This window comes from Hippocampus zosterae, chromosome 14 (assembly GCF_025434085.1).
Source record: "Hippocampus zosterae strain Florida chromosome 14, ASM2543408v3, whole genome shotgun sequence".
NCBI lineage: Eukaryota > Metazoa > Chordata > Actinopteri > Syngnathiformes > Syngnathidae > Hippocampus > Hippocampus zosterae.
Genome location: NC_067464.1, coordinates 9,821,418 through 9,843,124, shown reverse-complemented (window position 1 = coordinate 9,843,124; position 21,707 = coordinate 9,821,418). Strand labels below are relative to the sequence as shown.

General features: G+C 44.3%; 2 long non-coding RNA genes across 2 annotated transcripts in view; both read right to left on the bottom strand.

The window, feature by feature from the left end:
• Nucleotides 1-21,707, bottom strand: part of LOC127614931 (uncharacterized) — a 276,974-nt gene that overhangs the window by 157,197 nt on the left and 98,070 nt on the right. The window lies entirely within an intron of this gene.
• LOC127614934 (uncharacterized) lies at nt 1,770-21,470 on the bottom strand. The gene is made up of 3 exons (XR_007966753.1): nt 21,360-21,470; nt 14,521-14,636; nt 1,770-2,176 (listed from the first exon to the last, which is right to left on the bottom strand). It is a non-coding gene; the product is annotated as an uncharacterized LOC127614934 (long non-coding RNA).

The window sequence follows — 21,707 nt, the reverse complement described above, 5'->3', positions numbered from 1 at the left end:
TCATAAGTGCAAAACAAAGGTATCCAAGTAGGAAATACTATTCTTTCTACGACACAGCTCATTTGCGGATTTGCAAAGCGATTTGCACATTTTCATGTCGTGTTGTCCCGTAACATGCAGGACAGGGCTGAGGTCTCCTGTAGAATAAATGTTCTGTTCAGTTGCTAACTGAACAGAAAATAATTATTGTAGAAGTTACCTTGTAAAATATTGTGTTGACGGAAGAGAGGCCTACCTGTGATTAAATGTACTTAGAGTGTGAGTTTAGATTATGCATTTATTTTTTTAAATGTACTTTCATGGATTTTATCTACTTTAATGGCATTGTAAAAGAAGCACATAGTATCGAGGCTAATGAACGAATTTAGCTTGCACACATTGGCCTGGCCACCAGTTAACCATTTGCATAAAGAGTGTTAAAATTTGGCATTCCAAAACTAATTTTCAGGAAATTGACTTGCCACACATCGACCATCGACCATCGACCTTTGAGATGAGCGAGCGTGAAAGAGTGTTCCAAAGTTTTATCGCACAAGTCAAACAACTTTGGACAGCAATTTAAGGCAGCAAAGTGCTGTTTACTTGTGTCCAGCATGTTTTTGACGAAGTGACCACGGCTGTTTTAAATAAAGGCCGGTCTTAATGAATCACGACGGCAGCAGGCCTGGCGGCGCAGCCGACAGAAGCGAGTGCAAAAATTGTCAGCCGAGCACCTGGGAATGGAGGGCTGAGTGCTGGGCCGTGCAGGCTGACAGGCTGGCTGCTGACAGCTTTGTGACAGGTCAGTGTCTGTGCACGAGCGCTATCTCTAGCCTTCCTCCGGTGGGAGAGCCGGCGAACATGTGTAGCTGTCTCTCCGCCTGTCATTAGGGGCTGCTTAGCGAGCGGGCCCCAGAGCGCCACTCCAGTTCACAATTAACTTTGCAGCGAGCTGCAAAGTGACAGACTGGAGAGCGCAAGGATGATGTCGGGCCAACCGTGAGGACAGGGTGGCCGCTGTGCTGCTGTCCCGTCTGCAACAGATGCGGGTTCACATGCCTGGGACCCCTCGCACCCTTGTGGGCCTGTGACGGCACTTTGGACCAAGCCCAGCAAATACACTTGTCGGCGTGCATCAGATCATGGTCTGCTGGAATTCATCGTTTACAGGTCATGCTGAAAGAGCTACATGATGCCAAAGCCATCTTGTGGTTACCACGGCTACCTCACAGCAAGCAGGTTCAACGCACGTCAGTAAGGGTGTTTGAGGCATGAACAGTCATTCGTGTTAATCTAAACACTCAATGGTGTTATTATTAATGCACTACATTTAGTAGATGTAACACACTAATTGGTTTTGGATATTTCACACTTAAATGGAAAATGGTATTGTAACACCGGGTCGTGTGGATGTATATAGGCACATGGTCCCGTCTTAAAATTAACACCGTGGGTGTTGAATTAACGCAAGCAGATTTATAGTGTATGACGCACAACTGATTTATAGTCTTCAATCAAACTACCCTGCATATTTTGCAATGTGTGTGTAAACCGGAGTACCCGGAGAAAACCCACGCAGGCACAGGGAGACCAAAGAAACTCCATACAGGAGGGCCAATGCCCGGATTGGACCCCATGACCTCTGCACTGCGAGGTGGCTGTGCTAACCAATTTGTGTCCCCCATTGGGAAATTAATAATTACTTTGATTAATAATTTAATTAATACTCTGACTACATTTTAATAATAAAATATTAATGACAAATTAAAATTTTTCATTTAAATTCATTTATTATTAAAATATTTTGCAAACATTTTTGCTCACATATTTTGCCCCTTTTTTTTTTCAACTTCATCCAGGAATGACCAATGACCCATCTGAAGCGTGACCCTTGAGCAAAAAAGGCCGCTATGATTCTATATGGTAATTATTCTGCCTTAAATCGCCGACTGTACAAGTAGTCTTCATCACATGGAGGATGTGGATCACAGTATATGATCACATATGAAATGATCACGCACTTTGGAATATTTAACAATTAGACAAATACACTAATTACCGTTCGGGCAACATTGTGCTGACGTCCACCAAGCCTGCAGATGGAGGACACCCGAGGTGCTGAAAAGGCCAGGGTCAAACACTCAGAAGTCCATTGAGCAGATAGGAGGCCGCCTTAAAAGGTCAAGTTGAGACATTACTGCATTCAGAGAGGAAGACGAAAGAAGAAATCAATTCATAATCTCCAACAGCGCAACACTTTTGTGTGCACGCGAGTGAGCGGGCCATTTTTGCTACAGTAGGTCTCTTTTTCTTGACGTGTGCCTTGTTATTGAATGACCTATTGTGTATGAAGCGTACACACGCGGTTCAGTCACAACACTCACCTTATCCCTCTCTTACAGAGTTGCAGGGAGAATCTAAAGAGCCGCACGGCTACGTGACTTACAGTCAGAGACTTGACTTCACCACGTATCGATGAAGAGATGCTATTGCTGTGAATTTACAGAGCTCCAAAAAGGGATTTCACATAGCGTAAAACAACACACTTGAGATACACATTGCAGAGGGAGGAATATTTAATTAAGCCTTCACAGATGTGCTCCTTTCCTCTTAGCGCCAGACTGTTTCTGCCAAGTGGCCATCTATCACTGATATCCACAGCCATTGTGATCAGATATGTGAATGACCTCTCATTAAGTCAAATACGGCAGATTAACCAGGGCCATTGGGTCCTGTTCAGTAGCAGGATGGGAGAAGGGGGAGAGATGTAATGACTGGGGTATGAAATGAGACTGAGAGGGGGAGAAAGGGATGTGAAGACGCACACAGACAAATGGATCATAGCTCAGAGGAAGCGAAAGCCCACAAAAAGGAATTTAGTCGGGAGACTTTTTCCCAGAGCATTTTGTTTTTGTCGTGTACCATGTGTGTGTATGTGTACAAGTTGTATCTACTCACTCACTCGACTACAACATTTGCTAGACCTGTACAGTCTAAATGGAGTCCATAATATGTGTGCAAAGTACATTTTAAAGGAACTGCAAGGAGATATCCATTCACAACATATATATCCACAGAGCTGAAAATCTGTCTAAGCCTGGATCAAATCCACCAACATCGTGTAACACCACCTACACCACAACTTAGACCTGCTTTTTGTTGGTCTCAGGTCTTGTCTACTTTCTTTCACCAAACCGTCATGTATGCCAGGGGCGTATATTAGAAAATCGGTCTACCAGAACACCCAAAAAGGCACATTACATGCTGCCAAATTCCCAAACAATTACCAGTAGTTACAAAATGTTAACTCATAATAAAAAACAAATATAAAATAACATTGTAATTAAAAAATAGATCAAATAGTCATAAATTATTTTGAAGACAAATAACAGTGTATGAAACCCGTAGAAATATGGAGAAAGAATAAATGACACTAAAAGAGTTAAATCTAGATGTCAGATTGATGCCATAAATGTTTTTTGGAATTGCTGGGCAAAAAAGGGTCAGCGGCCCTCATAACCTCATCATGTAAAGAAAATGACAAAATAATAAAATAAAAAATAAAGTTAACGTGAGGAGCCTCAAGCTAGTGAAAATGTCAACTTCTTTGTTTTCAGAGGACGTCACTACGAGAGAAAAGGTGGGGTCACGCATACTCCACACGGTAAATGTCTTAGTTTGATGATGTTTTTTTTCTCCATCATTTTAACTCCCACCTCTAAGTGTCTTTGTTTCTCAAAACAGAATTCCGACTTAATGAACACTTCAATTAGATGGGATTGCATGAACACTTTGCTAACAACTGCAGAAGCCTGCTTGTAAACGCCTCAACAATTGAAGGAGTTTTACTCATTATGGCAATGAGAGCAATTGTGTTACACAAATGATAATTAGGTGTCATTAGCACAAACAAACTGGCCTAATTAGGGATCAGCAGCACGAGCACTTGAGGTTCCCCGATCAAACTTACCGTTTTGACATTGTTGGGAGTAAATCTAGGAAAGGTTGAGGCTTCATAGAACCATCACGTGTACTATCTACTTTAGAGCCGGCCGGAGCAAAAACAAAATATGTATAAACAAAGAACCATTCCTTATGCAATGTATTTTATCATACTCGCTGGCTCTCCCTTATCATCAAGTTTTATTCATGGAATATTCCTGCGGTAATCTGTAGCAGGCCAAAGCATCCCCCACTGCGACAGCGAGATGGGACATTCACACCTGAACTTTTGATACTCTTTAGAATAATTGCATATCAGCATACAGCATCACTGTGGTGCACACCAAACAAGCTCTTACGCATGGGCAAAAAACCCCAGTTTGCATAAGCCCATTTATTATGAGTGATAGCGCTGCCTTCACTGACATTTCGTAAACTGGAAGTGCCTAATCTTGTTTGGTCTTGATACTTATTAAAATACCAGAATAGGCAGGTAGCCAATGTCCAAAGCAACGCTGGCCGTGTCCTGATAGGAGGCATGTTTTTGGTTACAAATAAATACATAAATACATTTGTCTTACGGCCGACTGGCTGGCCGGCCATGTCCGACACGCTGTCCGAGGTGAGAGGAGCCTTTGTGGCTGCTTGCCTCAGTCACATGATTTATGTTCTGAAAGCAGAGTGCAGGACGACATGGCTGAAGGGCAGGGTGGCAACTCCACATACCGACCAAACATCAGAACAGAGGTAATGATGCCAATAGCACTATGACGACCATCAGATGGGAAGGTGGCGTGGGGGGCTGGGGGGGGGGGGGTCCCAGGCCTCAACTCGGAACTTCACAATTGAAGACAGGAGAAGCAGAAATAATTGAATTTTACAGACACTGGCAGATATCTGAATGTGACTTTGTGCAGCGCCAACCTTTTATCCCTTCTCAGTCTAAGTATTGACAGCTAAAAACAACAGCCATTATCTGTTAATTACATTAACATTTTATCAGCTGTGGGTTGCTGGGGTACGTGTCTCACAGTTGGAAGATAGCTGCCACTCTGCAACACAAGCGCGGAGGATAGCTTGAGTGAAGAGGGGGAAGGAGGAGCGGATCTCACAAATAGGTGGCGCCAATGGGGGCTCACCATCACCTATACACAGAAGACAGGCCAAGATAACCACTGACACCTGCCAAGCTGGACGACCCTCAAGGGGGGGGGCTAAGACTCGCCGATCCAACGTGTCAATGTGGGACAATGGACTTGAGACACATGAAATGTGATCGATGACACGCAGCTACTCCTGTCCACAACTAAAGGGGGAGCTGTTGGATCGGGAGCCTTTGCTTACAACCGGAGACGCTGAAACAGGGCCGGCAACCCAGGCAGTTGCCCCGGGCAGTGTTTCTCAAGTAGCACCATCATGATAAAACTATAATACAGTGGTATAGTAGGTTGTGTTTTTAACTTTCTGAAAATTTTACACAGGCCAGGGAATTTTTTTTTGTTATTTATACAATGAACATTTTTGGTGCTTTTTTTTTAATGTGTGAATTATTAAAACTACTTTGCTAATACCGTTTTTTTTTTTAAATCTCACCACAGTTCCCTTCACAAGTGGAAGTGGATTGACTCCGCTGGCCCTGCAGCTCTTTTTCTCATTACAGCTCTCATATGTTTTATTAATGCTGTCTGTAGAGTGTCCAGTTGGGTCTGGCTGTGGGCATTGGTGGCACTGCCAAGCGAAGGATAATAGCAGAGGATGCCAGCTAGCATTGCAGGATTTGGCAGATGTTCCTGTGTGAAGGCCTCGCTGATGAAGGCTTGGATTGAACTTTGCCTGCAGGTCTTTGGGGTGATCCATAGACCTCAATCGCATTACCCCCTGGCTAGTCGGGCCTCTGTCATGGGGACCGGGTCCCATCCCAATGTTGCTTCTGGGGCTATTCATTGATTGGAAGTGGACTTATAACTTAATATTTCACCTGCTTATTTTCCCCACTGAGGTCGCTGCCTGTCAGAGGGCTGATGGGGGATCAATGAGAACCTTGTCTGAGCAGGGGAAGGTCTCAGCAAGGGTCGTCCACTGATTGACAGGAGCCCGCCACGCATTTGGCAGCAGGACAGCTCACGGTCAACGAGAAGAGCCGTATCACTGCAGCCATGCTGGGTCTCTTTCGATATTAGCATAGTTGCTGTATTTTGACACGCAGCGGAGGAAGGTGCGACAGTGTCCAGTCACTGAGGAGTGACAGACCACTCGCTGGACAGAACACATGCAAGCACCATCCACCAAACCATACACAGAAATGCCAAGAACCACGGCTGACAAAGAGAGAGTAAAAAAGAAAGAGATATCAAGTGTAGTAATCAAAATGAAAAATGGGTCCACGGCTACTTTAAGCATGAGCTAATTTATCACCAGAAAGTACGGATAAGTAGCTGAGATGTTGCCGTTCAGTAAGTACCCGTTCTGCACCAAATTATTCCACCCCTGCCTGCGTGCAACCATAAATCATACACTTCCACACATCTTTTCCTATTAGCAGCCCTGCTAGGCATGGGCGCGTGCTCAGCTACCAAACACAGACTAATAGGCGACAACTTTTAATTTGAAGAATGCACCCCCGCCCCTCAAAGTTCCCCTCATCCACACATTTTCACATTCACATCACCAAACCACAATATTGTCATCCTGAACATGACACAAACATGCTGTCCAGCTATTCAGGGCCCAGACAGGAAACACTGTCCTTCCTCCGTGTGTCTTGTTTTCTAGGAGGCTTCCCGTTGCTGTTCCTGACAGGAGCACAGCCTTTTCTCTGTTAGATAGAGCTGATCTTTTACCTCTTGACACGGCCGCAACTCCTGCAAGCACAGCACTCCTCATTGTAGACTACAGCCAACAGAGAGCATGAGGCCAACTGCAAACACACATCCACAAATAAAGAATCTTCAGACAAAAATTCACTGAGGGATCAAACAGTGGTATTTCAGCATATCATAATAATATCGGGAGACCATATAAATGTGCCCTTTAGGCGGTGGTGGGCATGTTGCCTCCACAATGTAACAAAGTCCAGTATACAGTATATCAATGCTCTCATGAATCCATCCATCAATTTTCTAGAAGGTGTTTTTGCGGGGGCCCCTTACGCCCTTATATGCTGAAAAGCTTACCTATTTGCTGTTTTTGTGCTAAGGAGAAAGGGTGGCATTTTGGGGTCTCGGGAAACAATTTGAAGTTATTTGTGTTGATTCATTGAGGCATATGTACCATATACCATTTCCTGCCTTTGTGCCTTTCATTTCCAAAATTCTGGAAAAAGTGGTGCACATGCAGTTGAAACTTTTCTTGGATGAACATAACATCTTGGAGGTCTTCCAGTTAGGGTTCATGATGATGCATAGCACAGAGCCAGCCCTGTTACGCGTTTCTAATGACATCCTCCTGGCAAATGACTGGAGACCACGTGTGGCTAGTTTTATTGGACTTAACTGCAGCATTTGATACAGTGGATCACAATATTCTGCTGACTCGTTTGCAGCACTTGGTGGGCATTGGCGGCAGTGCTCTTGAGTGGTTTAGGTCCTATCTAGCTGACACAACCTTTTGTGTCAGCCTTGGCTGCTCTGAGTCACGCACTGCTCCCCTGTCGTGTGGTGTTCCACAGGGCTCAATTCTGGGGCCTCTGCTGCTCTCGCTGTATCTGCTCCCATTGGGTTCCATCTTAAGGAAACATGGTATTCCCTTCCACTGCTATGCAGATGACTGCCAGATCTATGTCCCACTGAGCAAGAAAGATGCCTTCTCATTAAGGCCACTCCTATCCTGTCTGGAAGAAATCAAAACCTGGATGGTACAAAATTTCTTGAAATTCAACGAAAAGAAGACAGAGGTGATATTGTTTGGTCCCAGTGGCCCTTGTACATTCCATCCTGTAGACTTGGGCCCCCTGTCTCCTTATCTAAGTCAACAGTCTCTAACTTGGGCCTTAAACTGGACAGTGATTTCAAACTCGATCGGCAAATTGGTGCCGTTGTTAAATCCAGCTTCTTTCACCTTAGACAGCTGGCCAAAATAAAACCTCTCCTCTCACATGAACACTTTGAGACAGTAATTAATGTCTTTGTCACATCCCGGCTCGATTACTGCAATGCCCTTTACTTTGGAGTCAACCAGTCCTCCATTAAGCGCCTTCAGCTGGTCCAGAATGCTGCTGCTCGCCTCTTGACTGGTACTCGTAAGAGGGAGCACATAACTCCTACTCTGGCATCCCTTCACTGGCTCCCCATTCATTTTAGAGTTATTTTGAAGCTCCTCCTCTTTGTTTTCAAATCTCTGAATAATCTCGCACCACCTTACCTCTCTGAGCTCAACCGCCCCTACACACCTGCCCGGCGCCTCAGGTCTGTGGACCAGACATTATTAGAAGTACCAAGAACTAAACTGAGGCTCAGAGGGGATCGAACCTTTTCTGTTGCTGGTCCCTCTCTCTGGAATGACCTCCCACTGAACATTCGGCCAGCCTCCTCGCTGCCCATCTTCAAAGCCTTCCTCAAAACTCACTTGTATTCTTTGGCATTCGACTCAGCATGACTTAGATTTGTTCTTGGTTTTACTGTTTGGTGCTTTCTACCGCCTTTATTACCGATTTGTCTTACTGTTTATTTTGCATGTTAAATTGCTCCATGTCCAGCACTTTGTATGCAGCGATGGCTGTTTGAAAGTGCTCTATAAATACTGTTGACTTGACTTGACCATCTTGTGGCATTTATAGACGGATAAAAAGAGGGGGCGTCCATTCATGGCAATTTTTCTCTATTCATGGCAGGGCTCTGTCCCTATCTGCCACGAATAATGGGGGTTCACTGTACAATTTTTTTTTTCGAGGTCACAAGTGAGCTGGAGCCTATCCTGGGGTCCACCTTGGACTGAATGCCAGTTAGTCATAGGGTGTTTGGAAAATTCACTATGAATTTCCACGAATGCCCCCCTTTAGCATGTTCTAAAAAATAAAATAAAATTTCCGATTTCAATACCCGAGTGCATACCAACTTCCAAGAGGAATAACAACAACAATGGCCATAAAATAATCACATGACATCCCAGATGAGTTGGACTGGGAAGTCAGGGGCTAAGGGGTCGCTCCAAGGTGATGGATGGAGTCTTTGACTAGACGCGGATGTGGCATGATGGCCTGGCATCTCTCTGAAGTGCTGCACTGCGCATTGTGCCCACATCCCGTTATGTCGCTTTTTCTTGGTGGTGACAGCATGAGAAATGCACACTTTTGTTCTCCCCACTGTTGCTATCCATCATCTGTGGACAAATAGAAGGAGAACACAGCGGCATTCCTTGCCGCGCACCTCCACCAAGCACCCCATAACCCTCACCGCCACTCTCTGTTGAGACATCCCGTCTTTGCCACAATACACTCGGTCCACATGCCTGTCGTTACATTATCCCTCCTGCTTTTCACACTCGACACTCCATTCTACGGGCGCTGTCTTTATGGGGCGGCAGAAAGGACAGAAGCGGAGGTACGTGCCGCAGCTCTATTCAGAAACACTTAGCTCGTAAAGGCAGCCTCCCCTTACCCAATCAATTTGCTACTTAAAGGCGGATGTAATTGGAGCTCAGTCAATGTGCCTGCTGTTGAAAGCATCCTGCCTGCTTTTCCAAACCTGAAACACACACACACACACACACACACACACACACACACACACACGCACACACACACACACACACGCACACACACACACACACACACACACACACACACACACACACACACACACACACACACACACACACACACACACACATTCACACTAATGTCCAAGCATCTAATTAAAGTCTCACTTGATCACATTCTGGAGCGGTCAATTGGTGGGGAGGTGTAACGGTGTAATTACTCCAACCCTCCCGACAGAAAAAAAGTGCTTAGAGCTAATATTTAATTTGAAAATAAACAGAAAAGGCAGGCCTTTGTATGCAATCATGATCAATGAAGCGCAGCAAGATCCTATATGGGAATAAGTGGGGTGGGGATTGGGGGGGAGGGGGGGGGACGCCGAGCTTATATTGCCACATAAAAGAAGCATAATTCCTCAAAGCTAATTAGCAGAACGTTACAGAATGACTCGGCTTCACAGCCATGCCTTTCATGCTTGTGTGAAGAGAAAACAAGGAGACGACTTATCTTTGTGTGTATCATTCACCTGATATGGGTAATGATCATGTACTCAAACCAAATCTGCACGGCTTCATAAAACCGGCATTGCTATGGCATCGGTATGCACTTTGAAACCAGATGTTAGCAGAATAGGATACGCTGCCGTGCATGTTTTTGGAATGTGGGAGGAAACTGGAGAAAACCCACGCGGGCACGAGAACATGCAAACTCCACACAAGAAGGCCGGAGCCGGAACCGAAAGCTTTATAACCAGTCGACTACCCGGGCCGCCCCACATATAAACAACAAAATATTATTATTATTATAATAATAATAACTATTATTAATAGTAGCAGTGTTATTCTTATTGATTATAAGAAAGATATTTAGATACAGTCGTTACATTGGGTCTCTTGTGCACCTGTTGTGCGCGTGTGTCAGTGTCTGACATGAGCTCAAGTGTGAAGATGCCATCTCATAAAGAGGCTTATAAATGTACAACTATGCTGTGTCACATAAAAGCTCCCCCCCTGATTTATTCCTATTGATCAACTGCTGACGACTGTGTCAGGCGTGCGACGGAAATCAACCCGCGGTCGCGGCAGCGCCTGCTGCACACAAGTCATCTGCTCAACGGTACGGATTAAAATGGAAATTATGCATGATTTATCACGCTTCGCTTGAACGTAACTCGGTGAGGAGCGCGGTGTGTACTGCGCGGAGCGGCGCGGACAGGTGGACGTTGTGAAACGCATGAATATTGCAGGAGGAGGCCAAACAAGCACTCCATCGGCAACTTTGGAGAGCTTTGAACAAACAAGCAGGCGCGAGCTGACACCCACGTTTGCTCAGTGTTTATGTGACATCACAGCTGACCAGTTCTAGGCAATGACCCTCAACCTGTCTCTGTATGGTGCCCCAGAGGTGTCACAAAACGCAGGCAAGGAGTTTAGCATGGGGATGACAGAGTGCCAAGCGCTCTCCCGCCAGGACCTCATTTTCCCTCGTGAAAATGGATAGCACGTCCATTGCGTAGCTTAGTTTAAAATGCAAAATGTGGACATTATCTGGCATGGAGATTCAGCGGCATCCATCACGCTATGCTAATGCAGCCCAGTGGTTAAGATATTCTAATGTAAGCCACCCTGGAGATGTAGAGGAATTAACACAAACAGAGCAGGGCGGCGAGAACACAGAGGGGTCAGGAGAGATAGGACGGGGGGGCCGGGGGGGGGGGGGGGGGCTACTCCTAAGACAGGGACCAGCACGCACACGCCCGTGCGCACTTATTCGTACACGGAACAAATTAAACAATTCACAGTAGGAGTCTTCAATTTGTTGAAATGTGGGATGTAGTTGCAATGCTAAAAGAGCATTCGCCAGTTCTTGGGCCTCATCTCCCTTCAGAATGCGCCGCCTTTCAAGTGCTCCTGTCTTTTGCATGCCAGACGAGACTTGCTGACTAAAAGCAAAATAATGTATAATCTATCGCTGACTGTCAGAAAACAATAATTGGCTCTGTAAAATAACACGACCCATTACAATGTACAATCGCTGGCACCCTAATCCAACAGCTAAATCTCTGACTAAATGGAGTTTATCTATGCGCAATTTCAACAGGGAAGCATCTAAAGTGACTTATAGGCGCAGAGCATTTTTAAAAAGCTTGACCAATTCTTAGAATGTTCGAGATACCACACAACAAGAAAAAAAGGTTGTACACCAGAGAACCCTCAAGCACGCAACTCACATACTATCCCCAAATGCTCTACTTAGGGCTCATTATCAGTGTGTGTACGCCGTATTTCGCAGTGGTCACGGCAGGAATAAGTTACTACCTTACCCCTTTCATGCACCAATAATGGTAACCTGTAACCCGATAGCATGATAAACTGTCCAATGTAGTAACCTACGTCCCTGAAAGGGTTAAAATAGCAAACAAGCAGAAAAAAATAGTATTTGGCATTAGGTCACATGACACCCATTTTCACAATCTCTAGATGGATTAACCCTTGTGAAAATTTTCAGTTGGCGTTTGAAAAGGGAACCAAAGGTCACTAATTCAGCAAACGCAGCCCTCATAAAGCAAAGCGATGGGCCAAATGTGTGTGCAACATCATCAGACTCCAAAAAAGGCTGCCATTTTATCACGAGGGCATAATTGTATCTTCCAGTGCAAGCTAACGAATCAGCATTTTGAGAAAGTGTTGCAGGTGTTACTTGACAAAAGAACACGATTCCTGGAATCCAATGCCTTAAAAGGATGACCATCGAATGGCACACTTTAGTGGGCACGGAACTTAAGTTTCTTCAGAGGGTGGCTGTGTGATTCCTCTCACCCGATGAGCCAACACAAAATATGACAAAAAAATGTTTAAAAAAAATACAATCATATATTCAGTGGTGCCTCTTCTTAGGAAATTAATTGGCTCTGGGAGAAATTTCTTAACTAAAAAATTTTGGACGTAGAGACGTGTTTTCCATGTAAATGCCCTAATCCGTTCCAAGGCCCCCCAAAATTCTGACATAAATGTTTCCCAAAGCATAAAAATGCATCAAAATATGCACAAAATACATGTTACAATTAGATTATAACATTATAACACATATCTATCTATTTTCTTATCTACACACACAGACACATTCCGGTAGAGGGCCCTCTTAGCCAATGGGATGCCAGGAAGAGGCTCAGTTTTAGCCAATGCTAATGTAAGAGCCCATACTGTATTTTTCCCTTTCACATCTTGAAATTTATTTTGTAACAAGAGGCAATACTTTCCTGTTGAGGCATTTCGTAACTTGAAATTTTTGTATGAAGAGACGTTCGTAAACAGAGCTACCACTGTATTATCCTGCTGGAATATTGTATTCAAAACTCATTGGCTTTGGTAATGTCATGCATTCTTGTAAATCAAGATTAGAAGCATATTTACATTCACCTCCTACTTTAAAAGTGATTCTAGACACACACTCGATACATGACGACAACGAACTAATTGCAAGCACTTGGCTCAAGTGTGCTGGAAGAGCAGTGAATCCTCCACAGTGCCCGCCTGTGCTTGTGGCGTCTAGGCAGCTTCTCTCCAGTTTAACAGCGTGTGCCAGGGCCTTGCTCTGCCTGCCGGAGCTGTACGTGCAGGCATTATTATCATTATATTAATGTGACATTAATTGCTTTTACTTTTTCACTCCATTAAGTGTGCTCTATCTCTTTGGGACCACAGCCAGATGGTTTATCACTTCCCGTCCTGTTGGTAGCGCCATTAATGGGCTAAGACACTGAGCTATAAAATAATTGCGCCGCAGTGTTGGAAATGTTCGGCGTGCTAATTGAAAAGTAATTGCGGAGGTATAGTGCAACTGTCATGCCATAAAAGCCTGTCATAGGGGAGGGAGGAGGGCTCTCTAGTAAAAGGCTATTGTTTGCTTTCATACTATAAAGTGGTCAAAGACATGGAGCAACAATCTTTATGTTAACGGGGGAAATGATGCAATGAAAAGTCCACTCTTATCCTCGTCCGCCACGTGTGTCAATATATCACGTTTTATACTCCGGTCATTCACACGTATACATCTCCATATAGTAAAATTAACATTGTGAGCAGGAGTCAATTAGGTAACAATGACAATGAGAAAATGTGAAGTGACTTTGAGGGGGTGATGCCTTTCCATTCATTGAACAAAAAAAAAAAAAGTCTTACGATCCGTCCAACTGAATTCCGGACCCCAAAGCAGGCTCAATATAAGAGTTAAGTACATAAAGCTTTACGAAAGAAAAGAGCGCATGAAAAAACACAGTAGCACAAATAAGCCTGCTGTCAGGCTGATGAATAAAAAATAACAATCATAATAATAATAATAATTAAATGATGTGAAGGAAAATTGTAAATAGTACTGCAATTTATCCATTTGTGTTCATATTGTATTTAATTGAAAGATGTGTGTTGTTTTTTTTTCTCTTTCTCCTTTCTTCTTTCTACATACATTCTTGCTGCTGGAGGCTGTAAATTTCCCCAGTGTGGGACGAATAAAGGATATCTTATCTTATCTTATAAAAGAAGTCGACGTGAAACAAACACTAAAACTACAGAAATGACACGGAAGGACTTGGACAGAGACACAAAGAACGACGATTATTAAACATGTTACTATATTATAGATTACATTCTTGTATTATACCATATCATTTTGAAATTTGATTGGATTTCAAAATGATGATTCATTTGGATTCAGAATCAACAGAAAAAAATGAATCTGGAAAAGTTTACTTTTAGTCAAAAAATGTTAACCAGTGTATTTTTTGTGTGGCTTTTTTTTCAGGGGGGGGGTTCTGAAGAAAATTATTGGCTGCTGCATGCAGACACAACGCACGCAGAGGCGCACAATCAATGCCTTTGGAGACGAACAATATTCTCTCTACTCACCCGTGTGCGGTTGCACACTTGCGTGTGTAGCAGCACCTTGAATGGAAGATGGCTCATTTGCTCTTTGTTGAGACCCACAGCAACTAAATTAGGATCGCTGTACTTTTCACAACCACCTGAGAAAATGTACAAATGGAATAAATCATCCACATCACAATGCACAATGAAAAATGCATTTTTTTTTATTGGAAAAAAATCCTGAAAGAGTGCAATTCATTTCCTTGGCGAGAAAAAACAAACTCCTCAACCTTAGACTTCAGTTATTGTGTCAAATTCTGAGAGCTGCTGCCAAAATACTAAAAAATAGGCTCCAGCACGCCCCACCACCCTTGTTAGGATAAAGCGGTTCAAAAAAGGGATGGATGGATGGATATACTCAATTTTATCATGTCAAGTGGTTGCATGAACTAAAATAATTTGGATCCAGGGATATTTTTATGTGAATGTACAGTCGACTTAAAAAATGTATCTAGATTCAGATGATTTTAATTCATGCAACCATTCGACATGATACACTTGAATCAATTCAACACACCATTTTTTTCCCACAAAACGGATGCACGGTTGAAGTTTCATCTTGTGCAACTGCGAGCTAACCGTGGCTCCGAGGCCGCCAAGTGTCACTCACGAGTTTGTGTGTCTGTCCCATTATTGATGAACGCCCGTTGTTTAAGGTGATGTCGGGTCAACGAGAGGGCCGCCCCGCTCTCATTTAAGCCGTCATTATGAAAACAAATCAGCCTTTTGCTGCTTATCAGCCTCTCATCGACTCTCCTTGGAGCCGCTGTCGAGCGGCCAATCCAACATATTGACGCCTATTGACTGGGACTTGAGGAAGAGGAAGATGTTGAACTTGTCCAACACAGATCAGGGTCAGGGCAATGATGGGAGGCGTGGGGGTTTGTTTGCGTGTCTGTATGAGATCCAATAGTGCTGCGTGTGCTCCAAATGAATGGAATGAAATGAGGCCTGGAACTGGCGTGACAAAGTCCACCAGGTACGATTTTGCATTCTTATTGTGTGATTTTTGTTTGTTTGTTTGTTTCAACACCACACGGAGAAGAACAATTTCATTACAGGAAGAAATATCATCCCTGGAGGTTAAAGATCCAGTGGGAAGCACATTTCACCTCAATATCCAATTTCCCACTGCCTTCTTTGCTGCCTCCTTCCTCTCAAGGTCAATCCCTTCAAATAGTGGTCCAAGGAGGAGGAGTAGTACCCCAAGCGTGGTCGCGACCTCCACCAATGCCCGCTCAAAGGCTTTTAGGGGCAGCGACGGTATGTCAAACTAATGTGAAAAGTGTACCCATTGCCTCTTTATTTCTCCATTTGGCGCCCTCATTAAGGCCATTCATGGACACTTTAGAAGGCTCCTGCACATCAGGCGTCAATCCGCCCCCCACCCTTCCTTCGGTGCGCCTTTCCCAATCAAATAACTCTCATTAAAAGCCCATTGGAAGAAGAGGGGGTCACCGCGGTGGTTGTATCCATATAGTACGATCATACTAATGTAATATTGATTGCCCTCAGTCACCATGGCACCAGGACAATAGTCCAGTCCAACATGCCTCTGGTCAGCCCCCCCGGCCCCCACTCAGCCGCTTGGCTGGCTATGTGACCCACGCAGCAGTTTAAAAAGCACGGCTCCCTTTGCTCGTCTTTGTGACGTGGGACGCTCCAGACGGCTGCGGCAGACAAAGTCTGAGGACAACATTTAAATGCATTCATAAACATTGTCCTCAAAGAGAGAGGCAGCTCCGCACCCTCGTAAATCTCCAACTCATCCTCTTCGCCTCTCGCCACCGGCCTGTCAAGCTTCAGAGGAAGTATAAACAAAAAGTCTGTGAAAATACGGCGAGGTGAAGCGTGCACAAATGCGCAGCTCGCAGAAAGTCGTCCCCCGTGACTGCACGGGCAGCACTAGACAGCCTGGGGCGGAGGGGTTGCACTGAGCCAAAGGATTTGTTTGTTCTCACACAGAAAACACTTGACCGCTTACATGCAATGAGAAAATATGTGTCCAAAGCCCACTTTTCTTCTTGAGCTGACGTCAGATTGAATTCCAAATCTCTGAGAGCGTTTCTTTGGTTATTTTGCCAGGACAGCTGTCCGCATCCATCCGGCAGACCACACAGAAAGAAGCCGTGCGAAAGTACAGAGGAGGAAAGATGGGAGCCCATTTTCAAAATGTCTCACTTGCTTGATCACCCACGTCTATTTTTGATTCAAGTGAGTGATTTGCATAGAAAAGTTCATAAGCACGGGACATAAGGATACGGCCATAAAAGTGAGCGGTAAAAAATTTAACTATGACAGAATATTAAAAGTGGCAGTAAATTGTGGCAAAGGCAGCCACTTCGTCGGTTGGGAGCACTAATCTCAGGCTCACTGTACACAGAGAATATAACATCACCTGCAGCGCCCTGACAGATATGCTCGGCTCTCGCGCTCTCATCCCGGCCGCATTGTTAAGATTTAAGATAATGACACAATGACTTTCACATTGATGCCGACATTGAATCTTTTTTAAGAGGCCTCCCGCCGCACGGCCGCGTCGTCCTGTCAGCCACTGGCAGTGAAAGAGTTGAATGTCGTTTCCCGACATCGGGAAGAAATTGTTCGTAACGTCGGGGCCTCGCGCTTGTCTCAACTCATTTATTTCAGCCAAGGTCTACGGATATAAATAAAAGGAAATGTTACTGGCGCATTTCAACTCAGCGCCAGCCTTGAGAGCTGTAATGTAACCACATATCATCAAAAGTGCTGAATCTCCTTTTGTCACCACACATGACGTGCAATTCCTCCAAACATATTCACGCCGGTTGCTATTCAGACAAATAAATAATCGCACGGCGCTCGGGACAGACCCTTTACTTCAGCCTCTTAGCTAATGCTCAGTGTCCATCACGCTGGCTACATCGCTAACGTGAGTGCAAGCCAGTGCCCAAAAGGCAGACCGCTTTCGGAATATAAAATAAGTCTCAAAAGGTCCAACAAAACGCAGAGTTCAAACCATTTCTCAAGAGACCGAGCGTCCAAGTGTGTTTTTGTCTGCGATGGAAATAAGCTCATTTCTATCGTGGGCTACGCTTAGGATTTCTCTTTGAGAGCTTTTGACTGAAAGCACATCGCCTCATATTGTCACATGCACACAACAAATTGACGAATAGCGAGTGAAAAGGTCCGTAGCAAATTTAATGAATACAGTACTCTCATTAAAAATGAATACAATTAGAATTTTTGGTACGGGGTTTAGCAAGAAACCTGGACAAGAATCACACGAGTTGGGTCGGTGTGATTAAAAAGCACCTTTGGTGTCCTTATCAGGATCTCAGTCAGTCTTAATCATAATGGGAATGTAGTCCAAAAATGAAACTCGGAGGTCGCATTAGAAGTGCTGAAATGTTTACTCACATACTAGACATTACGAACGGTATTCTGTCTTTCGGCGAAGGAGAGAGAGAATACTTTCATGTATGTTTTGTAATTCACATCATGAAATATCAGCTGATCTAAAATAAAGAAATAGAATCGCAAAATATATTTAACGAACATGACAAAGTCAGTTTGCCAACTGATTCAAGTACCGGTCCACCAAGTACCCATTAAATGCGAACCCCAGCATAAATGTCCACCCTGTCAACAACCTCACATACTGCATTTCCAACAGCACAACATCTGTTGAATAAAATTAATATGATGTTCAGGAGAAAGCATTTTGGGGCTTGAAATGGGGAAGTCTCATCGGCATGATTTCATTGCGTTAGTAAGTCACATGAAATGAAATGGTGCCCAGGCCTTGACACCTGCGGCAAAGTGAAAAATATGTGATGATAACCATAGAACCGAAAATGGACGTTAAGGGCAGCGTTTTGGAACAGAAGGCTAATGTAACGCTGTGGACGAAAAAAAAAAAAGAAAGAACTACTCGTCTGCTTTCAGCTGGCTGCCGTGGTGCCCTTAAGCAAGATGCTGATGCCCCTGCCTCCAGAGGGGCAGAACCCTTCGCTCTGACTCGGGTGTGATTTGGTTTTATGTGGAGCTGCAGTTTAAAAGGCGGTCCGTAGGTGGTGCTCTTCTCATTATAATATACTTTACTTTACAGTACATTACTTTACAAAGCGTCATTTCTCAGCATCTACCTTGAGGGTTATCTCTCTTTTCCTCTCTGCTCCCCGCAGAGAGGAAAAACGCAGTTGGAGAAACAATCATTGCGCCTTGAAGGTCTCACACCCTTGAATTTCTTAAATCTTAATGTCCATTTGTGTTTTCTGCTTGTACTTATCAGAGGCTCTGAGAGAGAACCGCAAACGGGCAAGTCCCCGGAGCAGGATGACTTAATTGAGCTATCCTGGGAAATCTAATTACAATAATGCACGGAGGATTGTGAGTTATTCCCTCCGCTTCTGCTCCAACACCTCCACAACACACATACACACAAACACACACACACACACACACACACACACACACACACACACTTGCAAGAGAATGGGCAGAAGGTGAGAGGCATGGCGGTGGAAAGAGGCAAAATGTGCAACAACTGTAAAACATTTCATAGGAGATGTTTGAATCGCAATTCATGGGCCAGTAAAAAAAATAAAATAAAAAAATAAATAAAAAGAAACAGCCGCACAATTGTTGAGCAGCGTTGTCAGGTCAAAACAATGACAGGGAATAAAGCGGTGGCAGCTGAGCATTTGGTTCTTGGGCCTTGAGTCAAGCTTGGTGACGTAACAACACGACTTGGTTGCAGTTATTGAAAACCTTCATTGAGGTACAAAAACACAATCGAACATCATTCAGAGCAGTTCAGAATCAGTATTTATCTAATGCCATGATAAAAACATTTCAAGTAAATTATGATTAATTAATGTTTGTGTAATTTTTTCTTCAAACTTGGGTTGCACTCACCGACCAATGAGAGGATGGAAAAATGCTGACACCTTCGAGGACCAGCTTTCTGGCCCTGTCTGGATCAATCTGAAGTCTGATTGGTTCACAACACGATCCCATTGCAAATAAACTTAAGTTCAAGTGATATCAGACATCACTCCTGATTCTGAAGGTGCTGAGCAGATTTGATTTACATGGCAACACATAGAGGCTGAAATCTGATAAATCTAATAAATAAATAAACTGCAGCCAAGAGAAATATGCTATGAAATGAAGGGAATCGATACTTAGGAACGAAAAATATATATGTCGGTCAGTTCCTCTGCTTGTGTTTAGGTCCTTATTGGAATGAAGTCACTTTTTCCTGTGATGGTTGATGCTTCTCGAAAGCAAACTCGATTTGCGATTGCAACGTGCAGCTGGGGAATGATCATTGCCACATGAGCGTGCGGCGTTATTGAACAAATCAGGACAATTCAAAGTGACATTTGCTGTGTATATCGTTGTTGCCGGAGCCTAGTAAACAAACCGCGGAGCCACACGCACACACGCGGCACACTTAGTGGGATTCCAAACAGAATGGATCCTCTGCAGTCAGAGGATCTATTTTGTTCGGAATCATTGACGCTGTTCATCTCGCTCAGCTCACGCTGCGGAAACGGCAAAAACTCTTTCTGATGCCTGTCCATATAACGGTAGTGACACTTTAACACTAAGAATTCCAATAAATGTGGCAAGACGTGAATTAGATGGCTGCGACTGACTGAATTTCCCGCTGCACCCCAACACCGCGCACAGAAACAGTTGCGTATGCTTTCTCGTGTAGTCGATAGGAGTGCATGTGCGTTTCTGATTGAGAGCAAGGTCAAAGGGACACCACGCAGGCTTGCCAATGGGGGAGCGTTGAACGACGAGAGTGGGGCGGGGGGTGGGGTTGGGGGGGTGCTTGGCGTGGGGCTGCGCCTGTGCCCAAGGCCAAAGCCACACAGACGGACACCATATTGAAATTAGCAAATGGACTGCATAGTGTCGCTTGCTGCCCCATTTGTGCTCGCCTCCTCTGGATGATATACACATGCGCCCAGCCAAGGGATGCCGCACTTTCAAAAGGGCAGCGATGTGCAGGAGAGGCGATGTCTGTGTGTGTGTTTGTGTGTGTGTGGGGGGGGGGAGGGGGTGCTGTGGGAGTCTCTAACCTCCCCCCTGTCCTAAAATGAAATGGGGAGGCTCTTATTTATTTACAGCATGTTTTGCACTCATCTCATAACACTGTAAATTACCTGCATGGTCAAGGCTCTCGCCTCGCACAGGAGAGTGAAGGGACACTAAAGCATTTGATCGATATGAAATTTCATTCAGGAATCACATGCGATCTGTCCGTTTCCATAAATCACACTTTACGAGGCGTATTTTAAATACAAAATCAGGTGGATGTGAATTTCAATGTGTAAATTATGAGCAGGGCGGGCGCACGTGTATACGTGTGTTGCGTGATGCACAATATGTCTGTTGGCACCCGACCCGACAGAGCGTCCTGCAAATATTTATGAGACTTGTGATGTATATCTGGGAAAAGGATAATGTGTGATGTCCCTCATGCAGTTTTTGGTGCCTGATCAGATACCGAAGTCATACCTACACACATATATAAATATCAATATCGTAAAACACTTACTAGCATAATAACAAGCCACATTTCATCATGAAGCGTGATGATTAAAAAAAAAAAAAGCTTTCAAAAATAATAAACACCTAATTTTACTAGTGTGTGTGTGAGTGTGTGTGTGTGTGTGTACGTGTTTTTGCGCGCACGCAGAGAGAATTCCTCGAGAGGGAATTCTCCCGGGGCCGAAGCGGCCGGTCTTAACCGCGAGAGGCAGAGGCCTCCTCCATTATGGCGAACAAGTGCATTTGTTTTAAGGCCAGTGGAGATTTCTAACCTTTGCTTGACACGCCGCAAAAGGTCAAGCCCATCTGTGGCTTCCCTCCGGAGTTGAGCCGGATCATTTCCTCCCAGCACCTTTGGGCCCCGATAAAATCCCCGGCATGAAGGTATCCGAGTCATGAATCTGGTAGACAACAAAAATGGTGATTTTAAAAAGTGTTTTGTATTATTATTATTTTTATTTGATTTTTTGGGAACTGAAAACAATGCTGGCCAACACGCACGTTTCTTAACACTTTCAGAGACAGCGGTTACTGCAGTGGACAGTGTTATAAGGTTAGGGGACCCGTGAAAGGGTTTAACTAAATCCACGGAAATAAATATTCGTTTGCATGTTTTTACT